Source organism: Saimiri boliviensis, chromosome 17, assembly GCF_048565385.1.
Source record: "Saimiri boliviensis isolate mSaiBol1 chromosome 17, mSaiBol1.pri, whole genome shotgun sequence".
Classification (NCBI taxonomy): domain Eukaryota; kingdom Metazoa; phylum Chordata; class Mammalia; order Primates; family Cebidae; genus Saimiri; species Saimiri boliviensis.
The window spans coordinates 55,020,545-55,046,231 of record NC_133465.1 but is presented as its reverse complement, the minus strand read 5'-3'; the positions used below and the strand labels follow the sequence as shown (position 1 = coordinate 55,046,231).

The following is a 25,687-nucleotide window of genomic DNA, read 5'->3' as shown; positions in this document are numbered from 1 at the left end:
GAAGTCAGGATCCTTGTGAGCATGGATTAGGACCTTTTGACTTTTTTTTTTTTTTTTTTTTTTTGAGACGGAGTTTCGCTCTTGTTACCCAGGCTGGAGTGCAATGGCACGATCTCGGCTCACCGCAACCTCTGCCTCCTGGGCTCAGGCAATTCCCCTGCCTCAGCCTCCTGAGTAGCTGGGATTACAGGCACGTGCCACCATGCCCAGCTAATTTTTTGTATTTTTAGTAGAGACGGGGTTTCACCATGTTGACCAGGATGGTCTCGATCTCAGGACCTCGTGATCCACCCGCCTTGGCCTCCCAAAGTGCTGGGATTACAGGCTTGAGCCACCACGCCCAGCCGACCTTTTGACATTTAATGAATGCTGGAGAACAAATAGCTCTCAATAGTTGCGTGTGTTCTTTATGGTTAATGCACTAGGTTTGAGTGACAAGAGATGAGGCTTGAGATAGAGACCCAACCCAGTTAGGACCTTATTATAGTTTGCCAAGCTGTTTTGTTTTATTTTATTATTATTTTTTTAAGGTGGTGGGAACCATTGGAGGATTTTAAGCTTTGATATATTTGCTGTTTAGACACAATCAGGGAGCAATATGGAGGATGGACTGGAATGGGAGCTGTGAAGATTGGTTTTAGGATAACTGATTAAGAAGATTTGACAGCAACCATTGTTCAGATTTTTTTCTTGTTTGAACATTTATTTCTAATTTTTAAAAATTACAAATAATTGCTGTAAGCATCTTGGTATAGGTAATTTTGGTTTTTTTTTTTTTAAACATTTTACTTTTTAGGATGCTTCTGTAAAAATAGTGTTAATGAGTTCAGGTGTGTGGATATTTTTAAGGTTTTGTGGTTAATTTTCCTTTGGGCTGCTTCTTAAAAGAGTTGGGCCTGTTTAGAGCAGCAGTAAATAAATATGTCCCTTTTTACTATTCTGTTATAAGAATTAGCTAATTGCTTTTTAAATTTTTTGCTAATTTCATGGCATATGCCATTTAAACATTCATGAAGCAGAATATTTTCCTGTCTGTTTACTAATCATATTTATTTTCATTGACTCGTTTGGCCTTGTCCTAGTTATGTTAGAGCCTTAGTGTTTTTCTTATTCATCTGCCTGAGACTTAAAAATATATTAATCTGTTGTCATATTTGCTAAAAACATTTCCATGGTGAATTATTTGTCTTTTAATATTGGTCATTTTTTGGACGTGTAGAAATGTGTTATCTTAGGAATAAAAATCCAACTGTTGTTTTTCCTATTCTATAGTTGGAGGGCCTTTTTCTTCAAGAAGTTTGATGAATAAGTATATTTAGTGTTTTTTGAAAATGGTTTAATAAACTATTCCCCCTTCAATTGCTGTTTAGCCATCTCATCATTATTTATTAAACAATTCTTCCTTTTCACAGTGATGTATAATCTTTTCAGTTATGTTAATTTAAAATGAGTCAGATCTGTCTCTGGTTCAGTGTTATACTGTTTTCATTATTGTAACTTTATAATTTAGTTTAATGTTCTCATTAGGCCAGATTTTTTTAAGAGATGGAGTCTTGCTCTGTCACCCAGGCTGGAGTATGGTGGCATGATCTTGGCTCACTGCGGCCTCCGCCTCTTGGGTTCAAGTGATTCTCTTGCCTCAGCCTCCCTAGTAGCTGGGATTACAGGCACATGTCACCACTGCCAGCTCATTTTTTTTTTTGGCTAGAGGCCAGGTTTCACCATGTTGACAAGGTTGGTCTCAAACTTCTGACCTCAAGTGATCTGTCCACCTTGGCCTCCCAATTTTTTTTTTTTTTTTTGCAATCATTATTTTTTTTCTTCCACATAAATATTAAACTTGCTAAGTTTAATTAGAAATTTCATTGGGGCTGGGCATGTAGCTCATGCCTGTAATCCTAGAACCTCAGGGAGGCTGAAGTGGGTGGATCATCTGAGGTCAGGAGTTCGAAACCAGCCTGGTCAACATGGTGAAACCCTGTCCCTACTAAAAATACAAAAATTAGTTGGGCGTGGTAGCACATACCCATAATCTCAGCTACTGGGGAGGCTGAGTCATGAGAATTGCTTGAACCCTGGAGATGGAGGTTGCAGTGAGCCCAGATCATGCCATTGCACTCCAGCCTGGGCAACAGAGTGAAACTGTATCAAAAAAAAAAAAAAAAAAGACATTTCATTGGGATTATTATTAGAATTGCATTATTTTGGGAAGAGGTATCTATGCTTATTTGGTTTTTCTCAACCAGGATCATGCTATGCTTTTATGTTTATTTAAAGGTTTGGCCCATATCACTCATGATAGTTTTATAATTCTCTTCCTGTGTTTGAATTTAATTTCATCTAATTTATATTTGTGTGATTTACGTTGTATTTTCTAATGCTGGTTATTGCTTGTATTTAGGAATGCAGTTATATGTATTTCTGCTTGATTAGAATAATTTTGGCTGGGCTCGGTGGCTCACCCCTGTTATCCCAGCACTTTGGGAGGCTAAGGTAGGAGTATCACTTGAGCCAGGAGTTTGAGACCAGCCTGGGCAACATAGTGAGATCTTATCTCTTTATTTATTTATTTACTTGTTTTGTTTTTTTTGAGACTGAGTTTCTCTCTTTTTGCCTAGGCTGGAGTACAGTGGCACCATCTTGGCTCACTGCAATGTCTGCCTCCCAGGTTCAAGGGATTCTCTTGCCTCAGCCTCCTGAGTAGCTGCGATTACAAGCATGGGTCACCACCAGCCCGGCTAATTTTTGTGTTTTTAGTAGAGACAGGGTTTCACCACATTGGCCAGACTGATTGTGAACTCCTGACCTCAGGTGATCCATCCGCCTTGGCCTCCCAAAGTGTTGGGATTACAGGTGTGAGCCACTGTGCGCAGCCTCTATATTTATTTAAAAAAACAAAACAAAACAATTTTGCTAAGCACTAAGCCTATTGATACTTCATTTGATGCTAGTTTTCTTTTTCTTTTTTTTCGAGACGGAATTTTGCTTTTGTTGCTCAGGCTGGAGTGCAATGGTGTAGTCTTGGCTCACTATAGCCTCCTCCTCCCTGGTTCAAGTGATTCTCTTGCCTTAGTCTCCTGACTATCTAGGGTTACAGGCATGCACCACCACACCCGACTAATTTTGTATTTTTAGGAGAAACAGAGTTTCTTTGTGTTGGTCAGACTGGTCTTGAACTCCCGACCTCAGGTGATTGGCCCACCTTGGCCTCCCAAAGTGCCACCATGCCCTTCTGATACTACTTTTCTAGGTATCAATGTTTTGTAGTTGTTATAGTTAAATGTTAACACTTAAATTTTTTCTTTTCTCTTGGATTTCTCCCCGACATATAAGTGGTTGAACAAAGTTGATAAATTTTGTTTATTTTATGAAAAATTTTAAAAATATGAGCAGTCTACTGAACAAGAATAGTTTCAGACAGACTCTGTTTTAGAATAGCTTCTGATGGCATTGACTACCTGTTTTAAAAACCACATTTGGTATTGTATTAAAAAGTATCAAAATTTAATCTTAAGCTTGATTGACAGTTTGGTTTGGTTTTGTACAAAAATTGATAGCATGCATGAAGTTTAAATTTTTGAATAAACGTTGATGATTCATTTTTACGTGGGAATTACCACATGGATGATTGCAATCATGCAGTGCTTTTCCTATTTCTTCCCAAAAAGTTTTTTCCCAAAAAGTTTTCTCTTACCTCTTCGTAGCCAGTCGTCTTCTTCCATACCTAGAACTTGTCAACCACTGATCTGTTTTCTGTTACTATAATTTTGCCTTTTCTAGAATTTTGTATAAATGGAATAATACAGTCTGCAATCTTTTGCGTAAGGCTTCTTTTACTTTAGCATAATGCTTTTGAGATCTACCCATGCTGGGTATCAGTACTTTGTTCTTTTTCATTCCTGAGGAATATTGCATTGTACACCAATTTGTTTATCCATTTGTAAATATCCACAGACATTTATTGTTCCAGTTTTTGGCCATTGTGGATAAAGCTGCTTATGAACATTTGAGTACATGGCTCTTTGTGAACATGTTATTCTTGCCCTTGGGTAAATGAGTGGGATTGTTGCATCATACAGAAAGTATGCATTTTAACTTTTAAAAAATCTGCTGGGCGGATTGCTTGAACCCGGGAGTTTGAGACCAGCCTGGGCAACATGGCAAAACTCCATCTTTACAAAAAATACAGATTGGGTGTGGTGGCCTGTGCCTGTAGTACCAGCTACTTGAGAAGCTGAGGGAAGATTGATTGGGTCTGGGAGGTTAAGGCTGCACGCTTTTTTGAATGTCTCAAAAAAATTTTTTTTTTCAAAGTTGTACCATTTTGCATTTCTACCAGCAATGTATGAGTTTCAGTTGTTCCCCATCCTAGTTAGAATTTGATATTGTCTTTGATTTTAGCCTTTCTAAATTGGTAGGTACAGATATTTTGTTGTACTTTAATGTTTACTTCCTTGATAACCTGCAGTGTTAAGCATATTTTAATGGGCTTATTTATTGTCCATATAATCTTTGGAGAATATTCAAATATTTTGTTCATGTTTTAAAATTGGATTGTTTTCTTACAGAGTTTTGAGATTTCTATAGATTCTGGATATAAGACTTCTATGAGACATCTGCTTTGCAAGTATTTTCTTCTGGACTGTCATTCCCCTGCCCCACAAAAGATGTCCCACAGAGAAGAAGTTTTGAATGCTGATGAAAACTATCAGTTTTTTTCTTTTGTGCTTGGTGGTTTTTGAGTACTAAGTGTTTTTCTAACCCAGAGTTCTAAAGATTTTCTCCTGTGTTTTCGTCTGCATTAGTTGCAATTTTAACTCATACATTTTAACTTACCATTTTCAAGTTAATTTTTAGGGTCATGATTTTTTTTTTTCATATGGATTTTCCCTTTTTGTAGCACTATTTGTGAAAATACTTTTGTTTCCTCCATTGAATTGTCTGGTACTTTGGTAGAAAATCAGTTGACAGGCTGGGTGTGGTGGCTTATGCCTATAATCCCAGCACTTTGGGAGGCTGAGGGGGGCAGATCACTTGAGGTCAGGAGTTCTAGACCAGCTTGGCCAACATGGGGCGAAACCCTGTCTCTACTAAAAATACAAAAATTAACTGGGCGTGGTGGCGGGCGCCTGTAATCCCAGCTATTCAGGAGGCTGAGGCAAGAGAATTGCTTGAACCAGGGAGGCGGAGGTTGCAGTGAGCCGAGATCGTGCCATTGGACTCCAACCTGCACAACAGAGCGAAACTTTGTCTCAAAAAAAAAAAAAAAAAAAAAAATCATTTGATAATATACATATAATTTTATTCTGGACTCTCTTCTATTTTCTTTATGATTCTGCCCTTTAAGTTTATTCTTTATAATGTTATGCTATCTTGATTATTATAGCTTTAAAATAAAGCAGCTTTCAAACAAATTGAGTCTTTGATTTAGGATCTTGTAATGCTTTGGAGCTATTGTTTAATTTGCTCAGCCAATAAGTATTTATCATTTTTGATCTGTGGCAGACATTATTATGTGGTACCAATAATGGGGATATAAGAAATCAGAAAAAGCCTAGATTGGGCCCTGTAGTTTTCTGTTCAGAATTTCTTTTATGGACCTTACATTTTATTTATTGATTTATTTATTTTTGTGACAAGGTCTTGCTCTGTTGCCCAGGCTAGAGTATAGTGGTGCCATCTTGGCTCACTATAACCTCTGCCTCCTGGGTTCAAGCAGTTCTTTTGCCTCAGCCTCCCGAGTAGTTGGAATTACAGGTGCCTGCCACCATACCTGGCTAATTTTTTGTATTTTTAGTAGAGATGGCGTTTCACCATGTTGGCCAGGCTGATCTCGAACTCCTGACCTCATGATCTACCCACCTCAGCCTCCCAAAGTGCTGGGATTACAGGTGTGAGCCACCTCGCCAGGCCAGACCTTACATTTTAAAATTATTAGTCTTTTAAATCTCCTACTGATGTGATGAGGATTGTGACAACCATGATTTAACAAAGTTTGCTCATTTACTAGCTATCAGTCCCCTCAAATAATTTTTGGAAAAAGGTGGATATAAAGAATAAACATATCTAAAATATGATCATAGAGAAGAAAGGTGATTGGTGTGTTAAGTGTGGGTGGGATTAGGAATATTTATTGTTTTTGCTTGTGTTATTATTTTTGTGACAGGGTCTCTGTCATCCAGGCTGCAATGCAGAGGCACAATCATAGCTCCCTGCAATCTTAAACTGGGGTCAAATGATCCTTTCACATCAGCATTTTGGATACCTGGGACTACAAACATGCACTACCATGCCCAGCTAATTTTTTTTTTTTTTTTGAGACAGTTTTGCTGTGTTGCCCAGGCTGGAGTGCAGTGGCATGATCTTGGCTCACTGCAACCTCTGCCCAGGTTCAAGCAGTTCTTCTGCCTCAGCCTTCCAAGTAGCCTGGGACTCCAGGCCCCCATCACTCAGCTAATTTTTGTATTTTTAGTAGAGATGGGGTTTCACTATGTTGGCCAGGCTGGTCTTGAACTCCTGACCTTGTGATCCACCCTCCTCGGCCTCTCAAAGTGCTGGGATTACAGGTGTGAGCCACCACTCCTGGCAGCTTTTTCATTTATTTATCTTGAGACAGATTCGCACCCTGTTGCCCAGGCTGCAGTGCAGTGGTGTGATCTTGGCTCACTGCAGCCTCCACCTCCTGGGTTCAAGAGATTTTCCTACCTCAGCCTCCTGAACTGCAGGCATGCATGCCACCATGCCCGGCTAACTTTTTTGTATTTTTAGTAGAGACGGGATTTCACCGTGTTAGCTAGGATGATCTTAGTCTCCTGACCTTGTGATCCACTCGCCTTGGCCTCCCAAAGTGCTGGGATTACAAGCATGAATCACCGCGCCTGGCCTTATTTTTTGTAGAGATGGTGCCTCACTAGGTTGCCCATAATGGTCTTGAACTTCTGGCCTCAAGTGATCCCTTGCCTTGGCCTTCCAAAGTGCTGGGATTACAGTCCTGAGCCATTGCTGCACCTGGCCTGTTTTTGCTTGCATTATTTTAGGTGTATAGTTTTTCCACAAGGCGAAAGGAAGAAACTTTTATTAAAATATAAGCAGATTTTAAAAAAATGACCATGCATTTCTAGGTACTGTCACAAAGCAGAAATCCATAATGGAGATATTATTTTCTGTGTAAGATATACTTGGTAATTTTTTTTTTTTTTTTTTTTTTTTGAGACTGTAGCATTCTGTTGCCCAGTCTGGAGTGCAGTGGCGTGATCTCAGCTCACTGCAACCTCTGCCTCCTGGGTTCAAGTGATTCTTCTGCCTCGGCTTCCCCAGTAGCTGGGATTACAGGTGCCTGCCACTACACATGGCTAATTTTTTTTTTTTTTTGAGATGGAGTCTTACACTGCAGCCCGGCTGGCGTGCAGTGGCATGATCTCAGCTCACTGCAACCTCCACCTCCCGGATTCAAGTGATTCTCCCGCCTCAGCCTTCTGAGCAGCTAGGATTATAGGCATGTGCCACCACACCCAGCTAAATTTTTGTATTTTTAGCAGAGATGGGGTTTCACTGTGTTAGCCAGGCTGGTCTAGAACTCCTGACCTTGTGATTCGCCCACCTCGGCCTCCCGAAGTGCTGGGATTACAGGAGTGAGCCACTGTGTCTGTTCTCTAATTTTGTATTTTTAATAGAGACATGGTTTTCACCATGTTTGTCAGGCTGATCTTGAACTCCTGAACTCAAGTGATCTGCCTGCCTTGGCCTCCCAAAGTGCCAGGATTACAGGTGTTGAGCCACCATGCCTGACCATACTTGGTAATTTTGTGAGAGGCAGTCAGAATGTTGTAGAGAGTATAGAATTTGGGGTTAGAAAATTTGGGTTCATATCCTAGTTATGCCACCTATAAGCTTTGTGTATCTAAGTGAATCATGTATTTTCTCTGTGCTTGTGCCTTTAGTTATAAATACATGTTTAAGATGACAGTGTTTAGACCAGGTGTGGAGAAAAAAATTTTTAAAAGCCCAAGTGTGATGGTGTGTGTGCCTGTAATCCCAGCTGTCAGGAGGCTGAGACTGGAGGATCTCTTGAGCACAAGAGTGAGACCAGCCTGGGCAACACAGCGAGACATGGTCTGGAAAAAAAACAAGGCAGTCTTATTTATTTTAGGAATATGGTGGAATAATGTATATGAAAGATACTTTTAAAGTTGTAAAGTTTTTTTTTTAAAGTTTTTTTGGCTGTAAGTTTATTCAGTGCAAAGTAATCCTCTCCAATTTTACTGAGGTGGCTGACCATGTCCATGACCAAATCCACCTCTAAACTAGAATTCGGTTGCTGACCCAGCCCCAGACTTGGCTTTCTTGTCGGCACCAGGTGGCACAGCACTCTGTCTAGGTATCTCTTTCGTCTTCCCCTCTTGTGAGTCTTGCAGGTCGCTTGCCTTCTGGACCTTTAGGCTGAGGCCTGCCTATCTCTGGATGGCTGCGGCGCAGGGTGGCAGGCACAATCTCTGGGGGCAGATGGAGGTAATCATGGAGATACTGGATACCCTCATTGGTAGGGTACCAGTAGAAATGTCTCCAGGCACACTGTTCTTCACGTAACCTCAGGACTTGAGAGACTGCATGGCCTTCATGACATGAAGGTTGGGCACGTTCTTGTCTGCTAGCTCCGGGTGCTTAGGCGTGTGGACATCCTTCTTGGCCACCATGACTCCCTCCTTAAAAAGGAGCTCATAAATGGCAATCTGGTTCTTCATAGGCATCAACATCTCAGCGGCTGTAGGGTCCAGGGCTGGGGCTGGAAAGTCAAGGTGTACAGTTTTATGTAAACATTCTTTGTCATTTTTGACCACAGATTTTGTTTTAAAGAAGTTGGTCAAAGCCAATGATGTTTTATAGTAGGTACGACATTAATCATGATTAATATATGTATTAAATGATACATGTCTTTTAAAGTAAGCATTTTGGATTGAAATCCTAACTAGGGAGGGGGAAAAAAAAGACATAAATGTCTTGTATACTTTGGAGTATAAACATATCATGAAGTATTCATGTATTTCAGTATTTTATTTTTGAGAGGGAGTCTTGCTCTGTTGCCCAGGCTGGAGTGCAACAGAGTGCAATGGTGCATTCTCAGCTCACTGCAACCTCTGTCTCCCTGGTTCAAGCAGTTCTCCTGCCTCAGTCTTCCCAGTAGCTGGGACCACAGGCATACACCCACCATGCCTGGCTAATTTTTTGTATTTTTAGTAGAGACAGGGTTTCAACATGTTTAGCCAGGCTGTTTCTAAAACTCCTGATCTTAAGTGATCCACCTGTCCTAGCCTCCCAAAGTGCTGGAATTACAGGCATGGCCACTGCACCCAGCCTTAATATTTTAAATATTAAAATATATATTTATATTTTTATAAACAATTTTTGGCCGGGCGCAGTGGCTCACGCCTATAATCCCAGCACTTTGGGAGGCCGAGGCAGGTGGATCACGAGGTCAAGAGATCGAGACCATCCTGGTCAACATGGTGAAACCTTTTCTCTACTAAAAATACAAAAATTAGCTGGGCATGGTGGTGAGTGCCTGTAGTCCCAGCTACTCGGGAGGCTGAGGCAGGAGAATTGCCTGAACCCAGGAGGCGGAGGTTGCAGTGAGCCGAGACCGCGCCATTGCACTCCAGCCTGGGTAAAAAGAGCAAAACTCCGTCTCAAAAAAAAATAAATTAATTAATTTAAAAAAACAATTTTTATCTTAATATGGCAGACATTCAACCAATTAACTGTACTTCTCTGTTCTTTCCATCCCCCAATTTTTGGTCAGAAGTAGAAGAGCTCTGGGGAATAGTTTGGATGGCTCAGGATTTGGGGAGTAGGGTTGTAGATAGGGGAGCTGTTTGGTGCAGTCTTTATGACTCAGTAAATTTCCCTGTAGCATGCTGGCACTTTCAAAAGTAGCCTGTAGCGTCACCTCTTGCCAGTAGATGGGGGTATTTCTGCACTGATAGATACCAAAGGTATGTAAAAAGCTGTAGAACTGAAACCCAAAGTCTAAATGAATGTACTTGGAATAAATGGTGTTGAAGGATTGGAAACTATGAAAATTTGACTCCAACAACTAATGAAAAATCATACTTTAGTGTGAGCTTTCTTATGTAAACTTTAAATGCTACATGTTGTAGGAATAGATAGAGTTGCAAACAGTAGTAGTTAACTATTCTACTTTTATTTTTGTGTAATCTTGTGTCATCAGGCTTTACATATAAGTTTCTTCCTCCAGTGAAGAAGAAAACACTGATTGGTTGTTAAGATTATTCAGAATTATATGAATCTAATACCGTAAATGAGGTTGATAGAACTTTTTTACAGTTGATCTTAGGGAATTTTGTAAAGAAAGAAGGATAAAAACAATGTTTAAGTTAAAGAAAAGTAAAATGATATTTGATACATTAAAAATACTATTTCTAACATAGTATTGGATATGTAGTACTTCAATAAATTGTGTGTGTGTGTGTGTGTGTGTGTGTGTGTGTTTGAAACAGGGTCTCACTCTGTCACTTAGGCTTATGGTTCGCTACAGTTTTGACCACCTGAGTTCAAGTGATCCTCCTGCCTCAGTCTCCTGAATAGTTAAGACTATAGGTATATGCCATGATGCTGGGGTAATTTTTAAATTTTTTTTTTTTTTTTTTTTTTTTTGAGATGGAGTTTCGCTCTTGTTACCCAAGCTGGAGTGCAATGGCGCGATCTCGGCTCACCGCAACCTCCGCCTCCTGGGTTCAGGCAATTCTCCTACGTCAGCCTCCTGAGTAGCTGGGATTACAGGCACACGCCACCATGCCCAGCTAATTTTTAGTATTTTTAGTAGAGACGGGGTTTCACCATGTTGACCAGGATGGTCTCGATCTCTTGACCTCGTGATCCACCCGCCTCGGCCTCCCAAAGTGCTGGGATTACAGGCTTGAGCCACCGCGCCCAGCCAATTTTTAAATTTTTTGTAGAAATGGAGTCTTACATTGTTTCCCAGGCTGGTCTCAAACCCATGGCTTCAAATAGTTCTTCCATCTTGACCTCCCAGAGTGCTGGAGTTACATGTGTGAGACACTTGGGAATTAAAGAATGATAAAATTGAAAAAAGGCTTTCATGATCTTAAGGACCTCATTTGAAGCTTAAGATCTCTATTATGTCATTACCGAATTAACTAACATTTATAGCTTAGTAATTTCAACAACATTAAGTTATAAAGATACAGGAGTGAAGTACTCATTTGTCAGTATTTGACTTGATGGATAGAACTGTTTTACCACACTCTACATAAATTTCTTAGCAAAATGAAGATCACTAATATTCACTGGAATAAAATCTGTTTCTGGAGTATCACCTAAGAAAAGTCACATGTAAGTAGTCTGTCAATGTTAGGAAGATAATTTAACATTATTTTCAGAGCTCTGTGGTTTTAAAGTATTCTTATTTATTGTCTCATTTAATTACTATTGAGATTCTGTTTATTTTTGTTTTTATTTTTTATTTTTTAAGATAGAGTCTCACTGTGTTGCCCAGGCTGGAGTGCAGTGTCATGATTGTAGCTCACTTATGGCCTGGAATTCCTAGGCTCAAGCAGTCTTCGTGCCTCAGCCTCCTGAGTAGCTAGGACAATGAGCACTCACCACTGTGTCCAGCTAATTAAGAAAATAAAATTTAAGGACTGGATCTCACTGTATTGCCCAGGATGGTCTTGAACTCTGGAATTCAAGCAGTCTTCTCATCTCAGCCTCCCTTATAGCTGGGATTACAGATGGGAGTCATTGTGCCTGCCAAGGTATTTTTGTAGGTATTCTGGACCAGTGAAAATGAAATGAGCACCTTTTATTTGATGAAAAAAGATTTGTTCTCTAAATTTTTTTTTTTTAGACCAAATCTCCCTCTGTCACCTGGCCTGGAGTGCAATGGTGTGATCTTGGCTCACTATAACCTCCCCCTCTGGGGTTCAAGCGATTCTCTTGCCTCAGCCTCCCGAGTAGCTGGGATTACAGGTGCCTATCACCACACTCAGTTAATATTTGTACTTTTAGTAGAGACGAGGTTTCACCGTGTTGGCCAGGCTGGTCTTGAATGCCTGACCTCAGAGATTGCCTTCCCCGGCCTCCCAGAGTGCTGGGATTACAGGTGTGAGCTACCTGCGCCTGGCATCTATTCCAGTTCTTTAGAAATGAGGATAGAGGTACCAAAAGTTCACTGTGGTAAAATTTGAAGCTTCATATATTTTAATTTTCTATTTCCCAATTTCTTCTGATTTTTTTTTGTTGTTGTTTTAGTGTGATTTCCATCTTAGTTAACCCCAATTGTGTTTTTTTCTGACCAGAAAGTGATGAAATATGCTCATATTTACATATTCATTCAATAAACTTTCTGGGATTCTTACATGCATCTAACACTGAGGTATAGACTCTAGTCTCTAGAGTTTTAAGAGGAGGTTAAGATCTTTGTCTTGCTTTCAGGGAACTTGCAGTGTAACCAGACAAGACTTGATGGATAAAATAACCACAGTCAATCCTAGAGTTAGTGCTGTATGCAATGAGGGTAAAATGAAAGAAAGAAAGCCTACAGGATCATGCCTGTAATCCCAGCACTTTGGGAGGCCGAGGCAGGCAGATCACGAGGTCAAGAGATTGAGACATTCCTGGCCAACATGGTGAAACCCCATCTCCACTAAAAATACACAAATTAGCTGGGTGTGGTAGCACATGCTTGTAGTCCCAGTACTCGGGAGGCTGAGGCAGGAGAATCGCTTGAATCTGGGAGGCAGATGTAGTGAGCCAAGATCGCGACATTCTGCTCCAGCCTGGGCAACAGAGGGTGACTTGGTCTTAGAAAAAAAAAAAAAAAGGAATGAAAGCCCATAGGTATTTCTAAGGGGGCTTTCTAGATTCTAAAGTTGATCTGTCTTTCATATTTTCTACCTTCCGCTTTACGAAGAAAGGCACATTGACCAGCCATTTCGAATAGTACATTGTGGTGAGAGACCTTCCACACCACTGGAGAGGCAAATCAGAATGTTGGTGATAAGGCAGGGATATCAGTGACTGGGTAGCATTTTTTCACACATCAGGTAGATTCCATTGTTTAATTTGCAACAAAATTGAAGGACTTGATCAAGTTTTTAGCTCACCATTAAAAATAATTTTTGTAGTTCCAGGCGTGGTGGCTCATGCCTTTAATCCCAGTACTTTGGGAGGCTGAGGCGGGTGGATCATTTGAGATCATGAATTCAAGACCAGTCTGGGCAACATGGTGAAGCTGTCTCTACGAAAACTACAAAAATTAGCCTGGTGTGTGATGCATACCTGTAGTGCCAAGTACTTGGGAGGCTGAGGCGGGAGGATGGCTTGAGCCCAGCAGGCAGAGGTTGCAATGAGCGGAGATTGTGCCACTGCACTCCAGCCTGGGTGATAGAGCCAGACCTTGTCTCGATTAAAACAAACAAGCAAACAAAATTCCAGTGGCTCTTGCCTGTAATCCCAGCACTTTGGGAGGCTGAGGCGGGTGGATCACTTGAGGTTAGGAGTTCGAGACCTGCCTGGCCAACGTGGTGAAACCCTGTCTCTACTAAAAATACAAAAATTAGTTGGGCATGGTGTGCACGCCTGTAATCCCAGCTACTTGGGAGCTGAGGCATGAGAATTGTTTGAATGTGGAGATGGAGGTTGCAGTGAGCTGAGATCACGCCACTGCGCTTCAGCCTAGGCAACAGAGCTAGACTTGTCTAAAAAAAATTATAAAATTATAAGATACAGTGAAGTTAAATGCTATTATTTCCCAGAAAATTTTTAAAAATTACAGATCTTGGTAATTTTTCTGGCATTTAACTGTAAGAATTAATGGCATTGCTATAACAAAATTCTTTTCATTCTTGTCTACTTATTTATGTGAATAGGTTTTCTTTGCGTTTATATTTATGAAATGAAAAATGGTAATAGAATTTATGTTATACCCTGACTCATTCCAGCAACAAGTAATACTCATTGATAGAAACATTAGTCGAAAGTAAGAAAACTCCATCCATCTCATTAAGAGATGCATTTTCAACTGAGTATGGTGGCATATGTCTGTAATCCCAGCTACTCAGAAGGCTGTGGTGGGAGGATTATTTAAGCCCAGGAGTTTGAGACTAGCCTGGCAATGCAGCCATACCCTGTCTTGAATTTAAAAAAAATAAATAAATAAAGGCTAAATAAGAAAAAGTTAAAAAAAAAAAAAAAAAAAAAAGGACATGCAGGTGGGCTCGGCGGCTCATGCCTGTAATCTCAGCACTTTGGGAGGCCGAGGTGGGTGGATTGCCTGAATTCGGGAGTTTGAGACCAGCCAGGGTAACACAGTGAAACCCTGTCTCTACTAAAATACAAAAAATTAGCCAGGCATGGCGGTGTGCGTCTGTAGTCCCAGCTACTCGGAAGGCTGAGGCAGGAGAATCACTTGAACCTGGGAGGCGGAGGTTGCAGTGAGCTGAGATCCAGCCTGGACTCCAGTGTGGCAACAAAATGAGACTCTGTCTCAAAAAAAAAAAAAAAAAAAAAGACATGCACATACAATTATTCCCCTCCTGGTCTTCCTGCCCACTTTTCTATTTTTTCTTAATTATTATTATTTTCAGGAACGAGGTCTTACTATGTTGCCCAGGCTGATGATGTATAGTAACTGTTCACAGGTGCGATCATAGCACACACACACACAAAGACTATAAAACTTAGAGGCCCCCCTCTCCCAAAAAATACCCTAATTTTATTATCTCATGATTTCTTTGGGTCAGGGATTTGAGAAGGGGCTCAGTTGGGTCATTTTGGCCCAGAGTCTGTTGTGTGTTTATTTAGATGGTGGCTGGAACTGGGATAGCTGGGGGCTGGCTTGATATCTCTCTCGCTTCCGGTCATGTCAGAGCCTCCATGTGGTTACATGGGCTGGTTTATGGCAGCTTCAGGACAGCTACACTGATAACAAGACTGGCTCAGGGCACCAGCAGGAATTGTCCAGGGAACAAAGTGAAAGTTACATCTCCTTTTCTGACTTAGCCTGGGAAGTCCTTGCTGCATTTTACTGGTCACAAAACAGGTTAGTTACAGGCTATTCTGGATTCAACAAGAGGGAACATAAACTCCTGTCTCTTGATGGAAGAATTTTCAAAGAATTTGCAGCCATTTAAAAAATTGTCTTCCAGCTGAGGAACAGAAGAAGAAAAAAAAATGGTCACAGGTGGTGGCACTGGCAGCAGGTGCTGCTACTTTTTGTTTTTTTGTTTTTTTTTAATTGGACTATATATTCTTTGGTATATTAATCTTATAGATACAGATTTTCAGCTTTTGTAATTTGTTTTGTGTTCTACCTTTAAATTTCCAGGAATTTTATTATGGAGCACTTAACAAAAGGCATACAAATTTTCAACAGCCTCTAGAAGAGTAATGATAGCTTATTAAAGTATAAAATCCATAAATATGTTGGTAAAGGATTAAAAAGGTCATAGAGAAGCAGATTGGTAAAAAGAACGCTGACACTATCTGAATAATTCATATAAATATGTGAATTTAATTCTTGATTTCTCTGGAATGATTTTTGTATTGAAAAAATATTGTAATTCAAGTTTAAGAATAAAAGAATGCTAGCATTCCCCTATTTTTCAGACGGAGTCTCACTCTGTCGCCAGGCTAGAGTGCTGTGGCACTGTCTCAGCTCACTGCAGCTTCCGACTCCCTTGTTCAAGTGATTCTTCTGTGTCAGCCTCCTGAGTAGCTGGGATTACAGGCATGCACCAACACACCAAACTAATTTTTGTGTTTTTAGTAGAGATGGGGTTTCACCATGTTGGCCAGTATGGTCTCAATCTCCTGACCTCGTGATCTGCCCGTTTCAGCCTCTCAAAGTGGTGGGATTACAGGTGTGAGCCCCCACCCCCAGCCTCGTTTTTTTTTTTTTTAACCATCTACAATTCATTCTCCACAGAGTAGCTTCATGAATTAAAAAAGAAAAAAGTATTTTGGCTAAGATCAAGTGTAGTAAAATAAAGTAAAAAAATTTAAAAAAAAGAAAAAAGGGAATTGGCTGATTTTACTTCCTTGCTTCCTCTAGTGTCTTTCCATTATACTTAGAATGAAATAGAGACTATCCAAGACCTTGTATAATCTGGCTCCATTGACTGGGCCTTCCTTTGCTCATTATGTGTTAGTCACATGGATTTTCTTTTAATTTCTTGAAAAGGCCAATCTCTTTTCCACCTCAGGGCCTTTATATATATTCTTTATTTTGAAGGAATTTTCTTTCTCTTGTTGCTTCTTATTTTTCTGTGTCAGTTATAATATCTCAAAGAGTTCCTAACTAGTTTGTCTAAAGTAGTCTCTCCTCTCATTATGCTACGTCTATAATATCCTATTAACTTCAGAGGACTGAACACAATTTGAGTATTCACTTATTTGCCTGTTTATTATCTTTTTAAGAATAAACTTTTGATTTTAGAATAGTTTTAGATTTACAGAAAAATCTGTAAATCTAAAGATCTCTAAATCTGAAGACAGCGTAGAGTCCTGTATTTCCACAACCAGTTTTCCCTATTAACGAATGTCTTACATTAGTATGTTACATTTGTTATAATTAAGGAACCAATATCGGTACACTCTTATTAACTAAAATCCATATTTATTCAGATTTCAGATTAGTTTTTACCTAATGCTGCTCATTGTTTTGTAATCCCTACTAGATGAGGAGTGCCTTCAGGGCAGGGATTGTGTGCGTGTTTCATTTACCTAATGTAATGCTAAATACTAAGGAGGTACTTGGGAAGTATTTCTTAAATGACTGCTGGAAAGAGGTCTTAGAGTTTACTGTCTAACTTAAACTTTCCCATTTTAGATGAGAAAATTGCTTGAGGAGGTATATGTGTCTTCTCCAAGTCCTATGGGTAGTTCATGGTATAGTTGGTATTAGACATCTTGTGATATAGTTGGTATAGTTGGTATAGTTGGTATTAGACATCTTGTGATATCCAGTTTGCTATTACCTCTTTGAAACTAATGAAGCTTGATTTTCTTTTCACTTTTTTGAGATGAGTCTGTCACTCAGACTGGAGTGCAGTCTCGTGATCTTGGCCTACTGCAACCGTCGCCTCCTGGGTTCAAGTAATTCTTCTGCCTCAGCCTCTCAAGTAGCTGGGATTACAGATGTGCACCAACAGGCCTGGCTAATTTTTGTATTTTTCGTGGAGACGGGGTTTTGCCACATTGGCCAGGCTGGTCTTGAACTCCTGACCTCAAGTGATTCACCTGCCTCAGCCTCCCAAAGTGCTGGGATTACAGGTGTGACCCACCATGCCCAGCCTGAAGCTTAATTTTCAAGACCTAATCTGAGGATCTGGGAGGGACCCTAGCAATGTGTTCACCTGGTTATTTAAAAAAAAGTTTCGGCTGGGCGCGGTGGCACAAGCCTGTAATCCCAGCACTTTGGGAGGCCGAGGCGGTGGATCACGAGGTCAAGAGATCGAGATCATCCTGGTCAACATGGTGAAACCCCGTCTCTACTAAAAATACAAAAATTAGCTGGGCATGGTGGTGCGTGCCTGTAATCCCAGCTACTCAGGAGGCTGAGGCAGGAGAATTGCCTGAACCCAGGAGGTGGAGGTTGTGGTGAGCCAAGATCACGCCATTGCACTCCAGCCTGGGTAACGAGCGAAACTCCGTCTCAAAAAAAAAAAAAAAAAAAAAGTTTCATTGGTATATAATAAATGAATAAGAAAAGTGCAAAGATTTTAAGTGTGTAGTTTAAGATTTTTCACAAGCTGAAAGCACATATATAACCAGCACCCAGATCAAGAAACAGAACTTTGCCAGTATGTGGTCACGTATTTTTGAAGAATTTGCAAATGTAAGTTAATCTAAACCACAGTCAGCTAAGAAAGCTGTCTTTTTACCCGACTTCCCCTTTGTTCCGCTTTTCCTTACGTTGGGTGGCATTGGAATGGCTGTGGGCACTTTTGGGGTCTGGCTATGGGGAAATTGACTTGAAGATATATTTAGTTGGATTTTAGCAGGATATGTTTATGTGGTTCACAGTCTCTTTGTCTACAGTCAGGGTATTACTAGCCATCCCAGTATGAAGATAGTTTCTAGGAATATTCTGTCTGTTGTGCTAACTCATGTGGCATGGTGACATAAACCTGCAAAGCTAGAGGTGATTTAGCAATATGAACGTGTCCTATAGCATCTGGCACCCAAAGTGCGTGGTTAATAGAGGAAAAACAAGATTTGATGCCAAAAACCAGTCTGGGGAAAATTCTTTAAAATTTTATAGCTTCATATGAAAGAAACTTTTTAATAATTTTCCCAGGTTTGACCATAGTCCTAAAAGTTTATATAACATTACTGGCAATGGCCCTGTGCTAAAAGAAAACTTTCCTAAGTTGTCAATAATAACAACAACAGGCTGGGTGTGGTAGTTTATACTTGTAATCCCTGCACTTTGGGAGACCGAGGCAGGCAGATAGATTACTTGACGTCAGGAGTTTGAGACCAGCCTGTCCAACATGATGAAACCATGTCTCTAATAAAATTACAAAAACCGCGCCAATTTTTTTGGGTGCGGTGGCTCACACGTGTAATCTCAGCACTTTGGGGGCCGAGCCGAGGTGGGCTGATCACCTGAGATCAGGAGTTCAAGACCAGCCTGACCAGCATGAAACACTGTCTCTACTATAAACACAAAAACTAGCTTGGCATGGTGGTGGGCACCTGTAATCCCAGCTACTTGAAGGCTGAGGTACAAGAATTAGTTGAATCCAGGAGGCAGAGGTTGTAGTGAGCCAAGATTGCACCACTGCACTCCATCCAGCCCGAGTGACAGAGCGAGACAGAGCAACAATAAGAACAAAAATATGTTCAGCTATGCTAGAAGGACTGAATTATTTATCACTATAGAAAATAACATTACAAAACTCCTGGGAGCCGGATGCAGTGGCTTATGACTAATCCCAGAGTTTTGGGAGGCAGAGGCGGGCGGATCACTTGAGGTCAGGAGTTAAAGACCAGCCTGGCCAATATGGTGAAACTCTGTCTCTACTGAAAATAAGAAAAATTAGCTGGGTTTGGTGGCGTCTGCCTGTAATCCTAGCTACTTAGGAGGCTGAGACAGGAGAATGGTTTGAACATGGGAGGCGGACTTTGTAGTGAGCTGAGATCGAGACCTGCATTCCAGCCTGGGCGACAGAGCGAAACTCTCTCAGAAAAGAAAAGAAAAAAAAAAAAACTCAAGGGAAAGTGTGGTGCTGGTATAAGAATTGAGATATAGATCAATGGAATAGAATTGAAAGTTCAAAAATAAACTCATACATTTGTGGTCAGTTTTTTTTTTTTTTTGACAGTGGTCCAAAAACCATTAAATGGGGAAAGATTAGTCTTTTTAAAAAATGGTTTTGGGGCTAGGTGGTGGCTCACGCCTGTAATCCCAGTACTTTGGGAGGCTGAGATGAGCAGATCCTTTGAGGTCACGAGTTCGAGACCAGCGTGGCCAATAGGTGAAACCCCGTTTCTACTAAAAATACAAAAATTAGCCAGGTGTGGTGTTTCATGCTTGTGGTCCTAGCTACTGGGCAGGTGGAGGCAGTAGAATCACTTGAACCTGGTAGGCAGTGGTTACAGTGAGGCAAGATCGCACCATTACACTCTAGCCTGGGCAAAAGAGCGAGACTCTATCTCAAGAAAAAGTAAACAAATAAATAATGGTGTTGGACCAACTGGATTTCCACATACAAAAGAATGAAGTTGAGCCTCTACCTCATATATGAAAATTAACTCAAAATGGATTAAAGAGTAAAAGTAACCATGAAAGCCATAAGTCTCTTGGATGGTTTGGTGTGGTGGCTCATGCCTGTAATCTCAGCACTTTGGGAGGTTGAGAGGGTGGATTGTTTGAGGCCAGGAGTTCAAGAACAGTTTGGCCAACATGATGAAACCACATTTCTACTAAAAATACAAAAATTAGCTAGTGGCAATGGCGGGTGCCTCTAATCTCACCTACTTGGGAGGCTGAGGCAGGAGAATTGCTTGAAACTGGGAGGCAGAGATTGCAGTGAGCTGAGACCGTGCCACTGCACTCCAGCCTGGGCAACAGAGCAAGACTTGGTCTCAGAAAAAAACCTTAGATAGAAACACAAGACTTTGGATTCTGTCAATTAAAAAAAAAAAATCTTTCTTATTTTTGTAAAGATGAGGTCTCACTATAGTGCCCAGACTGGTCTCAAACTCTTGAGCTCAAGAGATCTCCTGTCTCGGCCTGCCAAAGTGGCAGGATTACAGTTATTAGCCACTGCATCCAGCCTAGACTCTGTCAGAATTAAAAACCTCTGTGTCCAAAAGGACACTAACAAGAAAGTTAAAAGATAATTCATAGAATGGGAGAAGATATTTGTAAATCATACCTCATAAGGGTCTACTATACAGGATAGTATACAGAATATATAAAGAACTCTTTTTTTTTTTTTTGTAGTGGGGGGACAGTCTTGCTCTGTTACCCAGGCAGGAGTGCAGTGGCACATTCTCAACTCACTGCAACCTTTGCCTCCTGGGTTCAGGTGATTCTCCTGCCTCAGCCTCCTGGGTAGCTGGGACTACAGGTGCACGCCACCATGCCCGGCTAAATTTTTTTGAGACAGATCTCACCCTGTTGTCCAGGCTGGAATGCAGTGGCACGCAGTCTCGGCTCACTACAACTTCTACCTCCTGAGTTCAAGCGATTCTTCTGTCTTAGCCTCCTGAGTAGCTGGGATTACAGACATGTGCCACGACGCCTGGCTAATGTTTATATTTTTGGTAGAGATAGGGTTTCACCATATTGGCCTGGTTGGTCTTGAACTTCTGACTGCAAGTGATCCACCCTCCTCGGCCTCTCAAAGTGCTGGAATTATAGGCGTGAGCCACAGGGCTTGGCCTGATTTTTGTATTTTTAGTAGAGATGGGGCTTCACCATGTTGGCCAGGCTGGTTTTGAACTGACCTCAGGTGATCCACCTGTCTTGGCCACCTAAAGTGCTGGGATTACAGGCGTGAGCCACTGCACCTGGCCATGGAACTCTTAAAACTCAAAAATAAATGGACAAACAATCCAGTTTAAAAATAGGCAGCTAGCCAGGTGTGTTGGCATATGCCTATAATCTCAGCTACTTAAGAGGCTGAGGTGGGAGGATCCCTTGAGGACAGCCTGGGGAACATAATGAGACCACATCTCAAAAAAAAAAAAAAAAAAAAAAAGGGCAATGGGTTTGAATAGGCAGTTCTCCAAAGAAGATGTATCAGTGGCCAAAAAGCACGTGAAAAAATGCCCAATATCATGAATCATTAGGGAGATGAAAATGAAAACCACAATGGGATACCACTTCACGCCCACTAGAAGGGTTATAATAATGGGAAAATAAAAAATGTTAGCAAGGATGTGGAGAAATTGGAACCCTCATACATTATTGGTGAGAATGTAAATAGTTCAACCATTGTGTGAAACAATTTGGCAGTTTTTTGAAAAGTTAAACATAGTTACTGTATGACTCAGCAATTCCATTCCTAGGTGTATATACATAAGAGAACTGAAAACATGTTGACACAAAATCTTGTGCATAGTAGCATTATTTGTAATAGCCAAAATAGTTGGGTGGAAACACCTCAGATGTCTGTCAACTGAATGGATAAAAAAAATATGGCATTTCTATACAATGGAATATTATTCAGCCATAAAAGAGAATAAAGTGCTGATGATGTATGCTGTAAGTATGATAAGCTCAAAAAATGAGGTTAAGTGAAAGAAGCCAGACAAAATGCCATATTGTATAACTCCACTTGGCAGATCCATAGAGAGGCAGAAAGTAGATTCTGGGGTTGCTAGTGGACAGGAGGAGGGAGAATGGGAAGTGACTGCTAACATGTATGGGGTTTTTTTGGGGTGATGGAAGCGTTCTGGAATTAGATATTGGTGATAGTTGTACAGCACTGTGACTGTGCTAAAAATTACTGAATTATACAGTTTAACATGGTGATTTTCATGTCATGTGACTTTTATTTATTTATTTATTTATTTATTTTGAGACCTTTTCTCACTGTGTCACCCAGGCCAGAGTGCAGTGGTGTAACTTGGCTTACTGTAACCTTCGCCTCCCTGGTTCAAGCAATTCTCGTGCCTCAGCCTCCTGAGTAGCTGGGATTATGGGTGTGTACCACCATGCCTAGCTAATTTTTTTTTTTTTTTTTTGAGACGGAGTTTCACTCTTGTTGCCCAGGCTGGAGTGCAATGGCACGATCTCGGCTCACCGCAACCTCCGCCTCCTGGGTTCAGGCAATTCTGCCTCAGCCTCCTGAGTAGCTGGGACTACAGGCACGCGCCACCATGCCCAGCTAATTTTTGTATTTTTAGTAGAGACGGGGTTTCACCATGTTGACCAGGATGGTCTCGATCTCTTGACCTCGTGATCCACCCGCCTCCGCCTCCCAAAGTGCTGGGATTACAGGTGTGAACCACTGCGCCTGGCCAATTTTTGTATTTTTAATAGAGATGGGGTTTCACCATGTTGGCCAGGCTGGTCTTGAACTTCCCTACCTCAAGCGATGCACTCACTTCTGCCTCCCAAAGTGCTGAGATTACAGGTATGAGCCACCATGCCACCATGCTTGGCCTTATGTGACTTTTATCTGGAAACAAACTGAAAAAAACTGTCATAACAAATATTATTATTTTTCTAGGCTATGGTGTGTGTGGCTTTTGCCAGTTTGTTAAGGTTTATAATTTATTTTCTCATTCTAAATTGAATGTTGGCCATCATACCCAGTTCTGTGCTCATAAAGTGGAGCCTCCAAACTCTGTAAACTTCAGGCTTCATGAAATATGAATGCACCCAGGATGTATATTAGCATCAGATAAAAACTATTCAAGGACGATGTCTTCTTTTTAAGCATGAAAATTCAAGCTTGAATTGAACAGACATGTTTATTTCTGCTCTGTCCCTAAGCCCCAGGCACAGCAAGTAAGGGAATAAAAACAGTATAAATCTGCAAGAGCAGAAAGAACAGGAGACAGCAAATAAGTGGTGTCAAAAAATTTCAGGGAAATGGAAGGTGGTTGGAGTAGATTAACTAGCTGAGAAAATGGAATATAAAATATCTGCAGAGGCGGATACCAATCCCTTGCATGATTCTAGCCATATATCTAGAAAGATTCAGGCATTGAAGTTTCCAGGTATCTCTGAGGGTACAGGCAAGATGTGAAGCTGAAAGCAGGAAATGGTTTAAAGTCTGTGAAAAGTTCTATACATGTCTCATCCTAGGCAGGCAGATGAGTGTTCTTCCCCCAGCCTCACAAAAGTCAAAATTTATCTTGTGGAGAAAGCCAAGGTGTCTGCAGACCCAGGAATACCTGGTGCTGTGGAAGGTGGTATAGGAATGCCCACCTGAAACTGAGGGGATTGGCTACATCTTTAAATGGTGAAATGCCCACCTCTTTTGTACTGCTTAGCTCCAAGAACACTAGCAGCCAGTTATTCTTTTGTTTGTTTTTGTTTTTTGTTTGAGACAGACTCACCCAGGCTGGAGTACAGTGGTGGGATCTCAGCTCACTGCAACCTTCACCTTCAAGCAATTTTCATGCCTCAGCCTCTGAAGTAGCTGGGATTACAGGCCCCCACCACCACATCCAGCTAATTTTTGAATTTTTAGTAGAAACGGGTTTTGCCATGTTGGTCAGGCTGGTCTCAAGCTTCTGACCTCAAGTGATCTGCCCGCCTAGGCTTCCCAAAGTGCTGGGATTATAAGCGTGAGTCACTGTGCCTGGCCTATTTAAATTTTATGGTTTTTTTTACAGTAGCTTTGTATGGAGAGTATAAAACTTCACAAAATTTTTTTAGGGGGGCACGGGGCTAACCTTTTGGTAGTTGCCTTTGTTTGTAAGTTACCTCTAAAGTTCAGAATTGAAAGTTGTTTGGTGTTTTCAGCGTATTATTGAAAGCTCAGAATTGTAGGGACTAGAATTTTACAGATTCTCTAATGTCTTTAATCAATTAGATAATTCATGTTACGTGAACAACAAACCAGTGATGCTAGTTGAATCCTGGAATTTAAACTTGCAACAAAGTGAATATAACACAGTTAATGGTTATTCGTAATATATTATAAATAGTAAAGGAATTTATGTAAATATTTATTACTTTTACCCAGCTAATAAACGTTTTCACCTGGGATAGAATGATACTGGGGTGGATACGGAGAGTTCAGTGTAAAGGGAGTATTCTTTCTCTGTTTTTGTTTTTATACTCTGCTTTCTTTATTTTTTTATTTTTTTATTTTTATTTATTTATTTATTTATTTTGAGACGGAGTTTCGCTCTTGTTACTCAGGCTGGAGTGCAATGGCGCAATCTCGGCTCACGGCAACCTCCGCCTCCTGGGTTCAGGCAATTCTCCTGCCTCAGCCTCCTGAGTGGCTGGGATTACAGGCACGCGCCACCATGCCCAGCTAATGTTTTGTATTTTTAGTAGAGACGGCGTTTCACCATGTTGACCAGGATGGTCTCAATCTCTTGACCTCGTGATCCACCCGCCTCGGCCTCCAAAAGTGCTGGGATTACAGGCTTGAGCCACCGTGCCCGGCCTGTATACTCTGCTTTCTCTTTGAAGTTGTTCTTTCCTATATTTGATTTTGAGAGACCCTGATTGACTCCCAATACCTGGATATAGAGATTTTTTTTATTTTTTTAAACAGAACAAAACAGGATCTTGCTATGTCACTCAGGCTGGAGTGCAGTGGTGTGATCATAGCTCACTGCAGCCTCGGCCTCCTGGGCTCAGGCCATCCTCCTACTTCAGCCTCCTGAGTAGCTGAGACTACAGGTCCGTGCCACCATGCCTGGTTAATTTTTGTAGAGATGGGTTCTCACCAGGTTGCCCAGGCGCTGGTCTTGAACTTCTGGGCTCATGCTATCTACCTGCCTTGGCCTCCCAAAGGCAGGGATTATAGACTTGGCTGTAATGACTGGGATTACAGAGTTGAGCCACCACACCAGCCTCTACTTTCTGTTATAACAGTAAATGCTATGTATCCCTATTTGCAAAGTTTTAAGAAACTCTTTACCTAAGTCATCTCACTTAATCCTCAAAATAAGGTGAAGTAGGTGAGTACAAATATTATCATCATACTGTCATCAGAAAACATTGATCTCAGAGACGTTAAGTCATTTGTCTGAGGGCTTACAGTCCTCTTAAGTGTGGGAAGCTGGAATTTGAAACCAGATGTGTTTTATTCATGTTTCTAAGCTCTGTGTTACAAGGTCTTCCTAAATTGTTTAGGTCTCTTGACCCGACTGGAGGCCTTTGAACAGTTTCTTTTTTTCCCTAAGTGGTTACTTTTTGTTTTATGTTTCCCTTCAGCTGAAAAAAAGATATAGGAAGCATTTGTAAATTCCTTTAAGACCAGGTTTTAGGTCAAATAGGCTGCATATGTGTTTTGAATTAAGTGTTTTTTGTTTTTTGTTTTTTTCCTGCCCATGTCTCTTTCCCACAGCTGCCGTGACTATGTCAATTGGAGATGCATTTTGTTTAATCGGCACACATTTCCTGGGAGGGTTGATGTTAGGAGTATGTAGGGACCTGGTCAGTTATTAACCATATGGTGTGGATTACATGACACTTTGGCCAGTCTAGCTTCGGACATCT

At 40.9% G+C, this 25,687-nt stretch overlaps 1 protein-coding gene and 1 pseudogene across 2 annotated transcripts in view; one reads left to right on the top strand and one right to left on the bottom strand.

Annotated features, from left to right (window-relative positions):
• SMURF2 (SMAD specific E3 ubiquitin protein ligase 2) overlaps positions 1-25,687 on the top strand; it is a 125,011-nt gene that overhangs the window by 6,450 nt on the left and 92,874 nt on the right. The window lies entirely within an intron of this gene.
• Positions 8,259-8,753, bottom strand: LOC101046176 (small ribosomal subunit protein eS10 pseudogene; annotated as a pseudogene).